The sequence below is a fragment of the Siphateles boraxobius genome, unplaced genomic scaffold (genome assembly GCF_051911475.1).
Source record: "Siphateles boraxobius isolate OS27281-9 unplaced genomic scaffold, OSU_SipBor_1 100, whole genome shotgun sequence".
In the NCBI taxonomy this organism is placed as follows: domain Eukaryota; kingdom Metazoa; phylum Chordata; class Actinopteri; order Cypriniformes; family Leuciscidae; genus Siphateles; species Siphateles boraxobius.
In genome coordinates, this window is record NW_027508701.1 from 3,643,357 (window position 1) to 3,654,296 (window position 10,940).

The 10,940-nt window shown below is 36.3% G+C and overlaps 2 protein-coding genes across 2 annotated transcripts in view; both read right to left on the reverse strand.

The window, feature by feature from the left end:
• LOC143746876 (uncharacterized) overlaps positions 1-6,218 on the reverse strand; it is a 39,938-nt gene extending 33,720 nt beyond the window's left edge. Inside the window, exon 1 of the mRNA XM_077239096.1 lies at positions 6,173-6,218. The gene's annotated coding sequence lies outside the window, so the exon portion shown is untranslated. The remainder of the gene's footprint in view (positions 1-6,172) is intronic.
• Positions 1-6,230, reverse strand: part of LOC143747003 (uncharacterized) — a 119,615-nt gene extending 113,385 nt beyond the window's left edge. The window contains exon 1 of the mRNA XM_077239415.1: positions 6,173-6,230. The gene's annotated coding sequence lies outside the window, so the exon portion shown is untranslated. The remainder of the gene's footprint in view (positions 1-6,172) is intronic.
• Positions 6,231-10,940: the final 4,710 nt, after the last annotated feature.

The following is a 10,940-nucleotide window of genomic DNA, read 5'->3' on the forward strand; positions in this document are numbered from 1 at the left end:
CTTCGTTTTTTACGTGGACACTAGCGTATGTGTACAGTCGAACACATAGTCTTTCAATGTATACTTCGTTTTTTACGTGGACACTAGCGTATGTGTACAGTCAAAGCATAGTCTTTCAATGTATACTTCGTTTTTTACGTGGACACTAGCGTATGTGTACAGTCGAACACATAGTCTTTCAAAGTATATTTCGTTTTTTACGTGGACACTAGCGTATGTGTACAGTCGAAGCATAGTCTTTCAAAGTATACTTCGTTTTTTACGAGGACACTAGCGTATGTGTACAGTCGAACACATAGTCTTTCAATGTATACTTCGTTTTTTACGAGGACACTAGCGTATGTGTACAGTCGAACACATAGTCTTTCAAAGTATACTTCGTTTTTTACGCGGACACTAGCGTATGTGTACAGTCGAAGCATAGTCTTTCAAAGTATATTTCGTTTTTTACGTGGACACTAGCGTATGTGTACAGTCGAAGCATAGTCTTTCAATGTATACTTCGTTTTTTACGAGGACACTAGCGTATGTGTACAGTCGAACACATAGTCTTTCAAAGTATACTTCGTTTTTTACGTGGACACTAGCGTATGTGTACAGTCGAAGCATAGTCTTTCAATGTATACTTCGTTTTTTACGTGGACACTAGCGTATGTGTACAGTCGAAGCATAGTCTTTCAATGTATACTTCGTTTTTTACGAGGACACTAGCGTATGTGTACAGTCGAAGCATAGTCTTTCAATGTATACTTCGTTTTTTACGTGGACACTAGCGTATGTGTACAGTCGAAGCATAGTCTTTCAATGTATACTTCGTTTTTTACGTGGACACTAGCGTATGTGTACAGTCGAAGCATAGTCTTTAAATGTATACTTCGTTTTTTACGTGGACACTAGCGTATGTGTACAGTCGAAGCATAGTCTTTCAATGTATACTTCGTTTTTTACGTGGACACTAGCGTATGTGTACAGTCAAAGCATAGTCTTTCAGTGTATACTTCGTTTTTTACGTGGACACTAGCGTATGTGTACAGTCGAAGTATAGTCTTTCAATGTATACTTCGTTTTTTACGTGGACACTAGCGTATGTGTACAGTCAAAGCATAGTCTTTCAATGTATACTTCGTTTTTTACGTGGACACTAGCGTATGTGTACAGTCGAAGCATAGTCTTTCAATGTATACTTCGTTTTTTACGTGGACACTAGCGTATGTGTACAGTCGAAGCATAGTCTTTCAATGTATACTTCGTTTTTTACGTGGACACTAGCGTATGTGTACAGTCGAACACATAGTCTTTCAATGTATACTTCGTTTTTTACGTGGACACTAGCGTATGTGTACAGTCAAAGCATAGTCTTTCAATGTATACTTCGTTTTTTACGTGGACACTAGCGTATGTGTACAGTCGAACACATAGTCTTTCAAAGTATATTTCGTTTTTTACGTGGACACTAGCGTATGTGTACAGTCGAAGCATAGTCTTTCAATGTATACTTCGTTTTTTACGAGGACACTAGCGTATGTGTACAGTCGAACACATAGTCTTTCAAAGTATACTTCGTTTTTTACGCGGACACTAGCGTATGTGTACAGTCGAAGCATAGTCTTTCAAAGTATATTTCGTTTTTTACGTGGACACTAGCGTATGTGTACAGTCGAACACATAGTCTTTCAAAGTATATTTCGTTTTTTACGTGGACACTAGCGTATGTGTACAGTCGAAGCATAGTCTTTCAATGTATACTTCGTTTTTTACGAGGACACTAGCGTATGTGTACAGTCGAACACATAGTCTTTCAAAGTATACTTCGTTTTTTACGTGGACACTAGCGTATGTGTACAGTCGAAGCATAGTCTTTCAATGTATACTTCGTTTTTTACGTGGACACTAGCGTATGTGTACAGTCGAAGCATAGTCTTTCAAAGTATACTTCGTTTTTTACGTGGACACTAGCGTATGTGTACAGTCGAAGCATAGTCTTTCAATGTATACTTCGTTTTTTACGAGGACACTAGCGTATGTGTACAGTCGAAGCATAGTCTTTCAATGTATACTTCGTTTTTTACGTGGACACTAGCGTATGTGTACAGTCGAAGCATAGTCTTTCAAAGTATACTTCGTTTTTTACGTGGACACTAGCGTATGTGTACAGTCGAAGCATAGTCTTTCAATGTATACTTCGTTTTTTACGTGGACACTAGCGTATGTGTACAGTCGAAGCATAGTCTTTCAAAGTATACTTCGTTTTTTACGTGGACACTAGCGTATGTGTACAGTCGAAGCATAGTCTTTCAATGTATACTTCGTTTTTTACGTGGACACTAGCGTATGTGTACAGTCGAAGCATAGTCTTTCAAAGTATACTTCGTTTTTTACGAGGACACTAGCGTATGTGTACAGTCGAAGCATAGTCTTTCAATGTATACTTCGTTTTTTACGTGTACACTAGCGTATGTGTACAGTCGAAGCATAGTCTTTCAAAGTATACTTCGTTTTTTACGTGGACACTAGCGTATGTGTACAGTCGAAGCATAGTCTTTCAAAGTATACTTCGTTTTTTACGTGGACACTAGCGTATGTGTACAGTCGAAGCATAGTCTTTCAATGTATACTTCGTTTTTTACGTGGACACTAGCGTATGTGTACCGTCAAAGCATAGTCTTTCAATGTATACTTCGTTTTTTACGTGGACACTAGCGTATGTGTACCGTCAAAGCATAGTCTTTCAATGTATACTTCGTTTTTTACGCGGACACTAGCGTATGTGTACAGTCGAAGCATAGTCTTTCAAAGCATACTTCGTTTTTTACGTGGACACTAGCGTATGTGTACAGTCGAAGCATAGTCTTTCAATGTATACTTCGTTTTTTACGTGGACACTAGCGTATGTGTACAGTCGAAGCATAGTCTTTCAAAGCATACTTCGTTTTTTACGCGGACACTAGCGTATGTGTACAGTCGAAGCATAGTCTTTCAATGTATACTTCGTTTTTTACGAGGACACTAGCGTATGTGTACAGTCGAAGCATAGTCTTTCAAAGTATACTTCGTTTTTTACGCGGACACTAGCGTATGTGTACAGTCGAAGCATAGTCTTTCAATGTATACTTCGTTTTTTACGTGGACACTAGCGTATGTGTACAGTCGAAGCATAGTCTTTCAATGTATACTTCGTTTTTTACGAGGACACTAGCGTATGTGTACAGTCGAAGCATAGTCTTTCAAAGTATACTTCGTTTTTTACACGGACACTAGCGTATGTGTACAGTCGAAGCATAGTCTTTCAATGTATACTTCGTTTTTTACGAGGACACTAGCGTATGTGTACAGTCGAAGCATAGTCTTTCAAAGCATACTTCGTTTTTTACGCGGACACTAGCGTATGTGTACAGTCGAAGCATAGTCTTTCAATGTATACTTCGTTTTTTACGTGGACACTAGCGTATGTGTACAGTCGAAGCATAGTCTTTCAATGTATACTTCGTTTTTTACGAGGACACTAGCGTATGTGTACAGTCGAAGCATAGTCTTTCAAAGCATACTTCGTTTTTTACGCGGACACTAGCGTATGTGTACAGTCGAAGCATAGTCTTTCAATGTATACTTCGTTTTTTACGTGGACACTAGCGTATGTGTACAGTCGAAGCATAGTCTTTCAATGTATACTTCGTTTTTTACGAGGACACTAGCGTATGTGTACAGTCGAAGCATAGTCTTTCAAAGCATACTTCGTTTTTTACGAGGACACTAGCGTATGTGTACAGTCGAAGCATAGTCTTTCAAAGCATACTTCGTTTTTTACGCGGACACTAGCGTATGTGTACAGTCGAAGCATAGTCTTTCAATGTATACTTCGTTTTTTACGTGGACACTAGCGTATGTGTACAGTCGAAGCATAGTCTTGCAATGTATACTTCGTTTTTTACGAGGACACTAGCGTATGTGTACAGTCGAAGCATAGTCTTTCAAAGCATACTTCGTTTTTTACGAGGACACTAGCGTATGTGTACAGTCGAAGCATAGTCTTTCAAAGCATACTTCGTTTTTTACGCGGACACTAGCGTATGTGTACAGTCGAAGCATAGTCTTTCAATGTATACTTCGTTTTTTACGTGGACACTAGCGTATGTGTACAGTCGAAGCATAGTCTTTCAATGTATACTTCGTTTTTTACGAGGACACTAGCGTATGTGTACAGTCGAAGCATAGTCTTTCAATGTATACTTCGTTTGATAGTGTGCGTGAACACATGCGCTCTAGAGAGTTTCATCTTTGTCCAGTGTCTGTGCTATTTTTATCCAAAAGTTATGAGTGATAATGGGTTAGGTTTAATATACATAAAATATATTTTTTATAAAGTGCTATAAATATACTTTTAAAAAATAAACTGAATTTTCACTTCAAGTACTATATTTTTCTAAAATATATTTTACATTTTATTTTAAAGTGTGCTAAAAGTTGTATTGTGAAAATAGGTAAAAGCGTAATGCTCATATAATTTTAATATATTATTATTTAAATATAGTAAAATTTTTGTTATTAAATTTGCAATGATGTACTATTGAGCATGACCGCGCATGTGCAACATCCGATGAGTTCTGTACCGGAAACAGAAATGATTAATTCATCTCTCGAGTCTCGGGTCTGACTCTTCTGAGTCTTTAGGTCTTTGCGTTTACACTTGGCATTAACATGCGATCAAGCAGAATGGATCATTAGCCAATCAGGACATTGTGCGTTTACATTTGTTCACATTAAGTAGCCTCTGTATCTGCATAACCGATCGGATTTCTGTTTCCTGCATAAATTAGGTCTGTGGCACGACACCAGATTAAGAGTAAAGATGATACAAATTAAACAATGTCCCAATTGCTTTCACTCACTCACTTTACTTTCAATCTCCAGTAATTAGATCAAATTTATTTTTTTGAACGAAGGAATACTTCCAGAGTTGATCATACAAAAATAACTGGGTTGATCATGTTAAAGTCACATCGATCATCTGGGTTTAAGCTTATAGCGTGAAATGACTATATTGACAGAAATCGGAGATTGATAAACATGCTGAAAAAATAAAAACATTAAACATTTAAAACAAAAATCCGCTCTTCATGACTAACTGTGATTGTACAGGCGATCGCCTCGTTCAGATAATGTTGCAAAATTAAATTGAAAAATGACACACATAGTATCATGTAAGTCTAAATAAACTGTTTTAAAGATTGACATTTATTGTAAGGTTAAAATAAGTTTCATTTCTTGTCTAAACTGCGTCTGGCCATTATTTTCTGACAGTCACGCGGGGAGACTGGGCGGGGATTTATATGACGTCCACCTGTGAATGCAGACACGATGGCTGGATTGCGTTTACATTACACTGAGATCCGATCACAATGCGTCCTCGACCACCTCCGAATCTGGACACGCTGATCGGATAACATTCCCATCAGATGTGCGTTTACACTTGTCTTTTCAATGTGTATGTGGACAACATCCGGATACATGTCGCATGTTAATGCCAAGTGTAAACGCAGCCTAACAGACTGCATCGCTTTAAGACTCAAATAAATTAATTAACGTTAATCGTTTCTGTTTCTCAGAATTTGGCCTTTTCCTTGCAGTGCTATTTTTTTCTTGTTCTAAATGCTATCAATATTTGATGTGTTTGGGGAATTTAGCTAACAAATAAATACATTCTGACGAAATGAACGAGTCGAAAAAAGATTCGCTCATTTTGATGAACGAGATTCAAAGATCCGAGTCAGTAAAATGATCCGAACTTCCCACTACTATGAGGAACTGGCAATGTAATGTTTGCTAGAATATGTTATAGCGTACCTTGTCATTTTTTTTAGAATTTAATTTTGGGTGAACTATCCCTTTATGTCGGTCCACACAATATGAGAAGCGCAGCGGCTAATGACACAAATCTCACTCATAAACGGGAAATAGCTTATTTACCTTTCTTTCCATTAAAATGTAATTTTATATAATGGTACAAATTAGGTTAAATATATCAAGAGGGTTACCAACGGTTATGTTTATGATAAGGAGAAAATATAAATTAAATTGAATCAATTAAAACAGTAAATCGTTACTGAAAATGAATAAGACAAATGCAGTGGTACAAATACTGATTTTGAAAACTTTAAATGCTTAAAACACAAACCTTCCTTCAGCAGATTCACAACAGACGCAGCGTAGCGCGGCGCAGCTTTATGACGTCACAGCAACACACCAAAATAAAAGTCCTGGCCACAGGCTAAAATCACTAAAGTGCATAGAAATTTTGACTATATACAAACACACATACAAGAAATAACGTGAAATACATTTTTAAATACATGCTGTATGGTAACAACCTAAAACAGAGACAGACTGATCGTTTAATGTAAGTTTATTCATTTATTTGTTAAGGTCAAATCAGTCCACACTAACTGATGTAGCAGTTTCCCAAACGGTGATACAGGTCATTCCTGCTATCCTTTTGAACATATTAACATTTAGAAAATCCACCTCAGTTTTTAAAATAACTTTTGTAATCACTATAGGGAGAGTTAAAATAGATCAAATAAATAACTTTAAATATTTATGAAACAAAATAGTAACGCTTTAGATTACAGCCGGCAAAGTACTGCATAAGTAAAACAAATGTACAGTGTACCTTTCAGTAATTATAACGTACCTATAAAGAACTTACATGTAGGAATAAGGGAACAACATGTAAAGTTTGGGGAATAAAGGGGTAACAACCAGGAAAACTAAAATAATATTTATACTGGATGTATTTAGTATGGAAGCCCTAAAAGGTCATAGATTATTATTTTTTCTTCTTCTTGTTTTCTCGTGATCACGACTTAACAAAAGATGTTTTCTCGTGATCATGACATAATAAAAGTGGTTTTCTACGGAGCCCCTAAGGGGACATGCTGGTTGGGAAAAATATGAGATGAGAGGAAAAAATAATGTCAATGCTTTTGCGTTCCCCTGAAAAAAACATTTGCAAAAAATAAAACGCAAAAGCATTCCCAAGTAGTTTTTCCTCCCATCTAATTTTTTCTCTCATCTCATCTTATCTAATTTCCCTTTAGGGACTCCATAGTTTTCTCGTTATCACTTAATTTTCTCATGACCTCGACATTACAAAAGTTGTTTGATTCTGAAACTAAAGCACCAGATATACTGTTGTTAACGGACTTTCACACGCATCTGATCCACAGATAAACCATGCCACATGTTGTGGATATTTAAGAAAAAAGTTTGCTACGCTTAATAATAAAGTCTACAATACATAAATAAATATAGGGTTATCAATCATGGATGCCACTATTCTAAAATATTTTAGAGCTGCTTGGATTCAACCCACTTTATTTTACTCATTCGTTTGAAATAAAATTACATTCCTTATTTTGTTTGTGAGTTTTATTGGTCATGTAGGATAGGCTGTGTCTGATATCATGTGCGTTACACTGGCGTGTGTGTGTGTGTGTGTGTGTGTGTGTTTGTGTGTGTGTGTGTGTGTGTGTGTGTGTGTGTGTTTGTGTGTGTGTGTGTGTGTGTGTGTGTGTGGCTTCCTATACAATAGGTTGCAACACTGTATTAAATTATACACATCTTTACATATATAAATCACATTTCTCATCAATATACATTGAGTGACACAGTGAGGTAAACTAATGACGCAATTACAATAAGACTGCGCTGGTATTAATCTTTGTTAAATGTCAATTTGAAAATAGGTAATACTTTATTAAAATCTTGTTAACATTAGTTAATGCACTGTGAACTAAGATGAACAAACAATGAACAGCTGTATTTTTATTAACTAACATTAACAAAGATTAACAAAAACAGTAACAAATGTATTGCTCATGATTAGTTGATGTTAGTTAATACATTAACTAATGTTTAATAAATTAACCTTATTGTAAAGTGTTACCAAAATTACAGTGCAATAATAACTAAAACTAAATAAATATAATTCTTGCCTGTTGTTTTTCAATGAGACGTATTCATCAATAACCTGCACCGACAAAATACATCAAAAAACATTTTTACATTTTCTCTTTTGATACATTTTCAGCTCTGCAGTTTGTTCTCTCACGTCATCAGCCAGCCAACGTGAATGCTAAATCGCTTATATATTTGAGTGATATATAAACATTACCGTTATATGGCCAGAAGTACATGGACCCCTGAAAGACATACACAGCAAAATTAAATTAAATTTCCAGGGAGGGTGTAAAATCCAGAGTGTTGGTGTTATTTTAACGCACTATGTAATTAATGAAACAGCACTGCCAGTGTTCTCTATAACATTGACACAGTGTTTAATTCGAGCGTTCTTTTCAAATGAACTCAAACTGACGTAAATCTAAGCCACGCCTCCATGTATTGCTCTGCGTTTAACAGATACGCCATGTTCTCTCACACGAAGACGACGAGGTAAGACGGTTATCACAGTCTACATGAAAGACTGAATGAGATTTCTGGAGAACTCTCAAATTGTGAACACTGTATTCTCACCAACTGTATCAGATGATATGACCTATTTTTTGAAGCATTTAATTTTTGATGATCGTAAACTTTTCAAGTCTATGTTTCCAGAAAAACGTCTGATTCCAAAGCGTCATCTGATGATTCATTATCCTAGCTGTATTAGGAAGATAGGTCCAATAATACATATATGTGGTGTATGAGGAACCTGTATACAGGAACCTGCTGTAAACCAGTTTTTAAACTGAGTCAGGCCCGTTTACTGTAACTAAATTGTTACTCTTAAATTTTCCTGTATAATAAATTAAATTAAATGAGATTTGTAGGTAAACACAACTTCTTTAAGAGGCCTGTTAACAGTTTCTAAAATATAACCAAAACACTGGTAAAGAAATATCAGAATCAGTTGGCCTTTCATTGGGAACATTTTTATTTTGCAATTAACTGCAAAAGTTTGACGAGTCTTAAAGGTTTAAATGTGAAAGGTGAATGTTTATTGTTTCGAATACTGAATGTGGTGTACCTTAATAAAGTGTTTTTGTGACATTTTCTAACATTTGTCTTAAGTAGGGTTAAAAGCAGCTCTAGAGGTATTGGTATTAAAGAGATAGTTCACCCAAAAATGAAAACTCTGTCAGTAATTACTCTCCCTCATGTTGTTCAACCCCGTAAGACCTTCGTTCATCTTCAGAACACGAATTAAGATATTTGTGATTAAATCTGAGAGCTGGATCACTCCTCCATAGGCGAAAAGTTATTAAAAACATCGTTAAAATAGTCCAAGTGACTACAGTGGCTCAATCTTAAGTTTATCAAGCGACGAGAATACTTTTTGTGCGCAAAAACAAACAAAAATAACGACTTTATTAGTACTATTCAGGGTTCCAGACTGCGACCATTTTTTGAGAATGTGCGAGTTAAAATGTTATGTGGTTGCATTTGTGCGAGTGGACGCTTGAGCAGCAGAACGCCGTAGTATCAGCTGCTGCAGTCCGTAACTTATGTTCAAAATGAACGAGTAGGCTACATCATGAATCCATTTTCCCAACCGTGTTTTTGACTTATTCTGAATCACTACGGTACGCCTATAATAAGTGTTTATAAAACTTTTTGTGCGTAAAAACAAACAAAAATAATAAAAATATAGCTGCGAGCAGCGATTACGGGCCCAAGCCGGTGGCACCGCAAGGCACCGGGATGGTGGTGCCGCCGGCTTTGGCCCTTCATCGCTGCTCGCAGCTATATTTATATATATATATAAACAAGCCGCCATACATTGAAGTGCCTTTAGGGTTATTGTGCACAACATGCAAACACATAACCCTGCTTTGACTGTTGTGTGCTGTAGAGCTTGCATCAGTGTGTGCTCTGCAAAAGTGCACATTGAGAGCACATATCAACCACAAAGTATGCATGAAAAACCTTCTAAAACCTAAAATGAAAAATGAGACACCCTACAGTCTCATGGATTTAACGGACACATGAAATAACTACACAAGACCGAAAATTCATATGAAATGTGCCATTTGGGACAGGGCCTATGATGAACCACAATAGCCACATATATGAGATAATTTGTATATAGAATAATTTTTAATGTCATAGGATGTCATAGCTCAATATGTTTTGAAGCACTTAAATGTGTAAATATAGAAGCCCAGTATTTATCTGGAGGTCTTTGTACAGGTTTTTTTTTGTTGTTGTTGTTGTTGTTGTGATTTTAGACAGCTGCGATTTAAAGGGACTTTTATTTTGGTCTGGTGATTTGACGTCATATGTCTGCGTCGCGTTCCTGCTAGTGTTGTGTTTGGCCTGAAGAAAGGTTCGTTGTAAAGCGTTTATATCAACACAAAAACCGCTAAACCATTTGCATTAATGATTTATTAGTGAACGAAACATTGTAATTATTCATTTGAACATAACATACGATGTTTTTGTGAATAAAGCGCTTAAGCACGTGGGTAATTTGTTTACTATGACTAGGTATTACAGTCCCAGTAAATCAGAAAAGGTGCGTCTCATTTCGTTCCAGATATAGTCAATAATTTGATCGTAAACACGAATTCGGCAGCTGGCAAGTAGTGAAGGAGAAAGTGATGTTTTCTTTTTTTACTCCGAGTCAATTGAACCAATCGCTCCGCAAAACGATTCACTGATTCGAATCGGTCGAACTGCCTAGAACCGTGTAAATGCAACGAGAATACAAACATGTAATGACAACTTTTACAAACCAATAGCAAACGTTTTCATGACAGTGTAATCTATTCAATGTAGTCTACAAATCATTAAAAATCATTTATACATCATAAATGCCTAAATATGAAGTGTGTATTTCCTCTTTATTAATTTTCACTGCTTGTTTAGTGATTTTTGTCTGATCAGTTGATTTAAGTCCATTAACTCTCACTCTGACTGACTCCCTCACCAGTGCGCTGAACTAC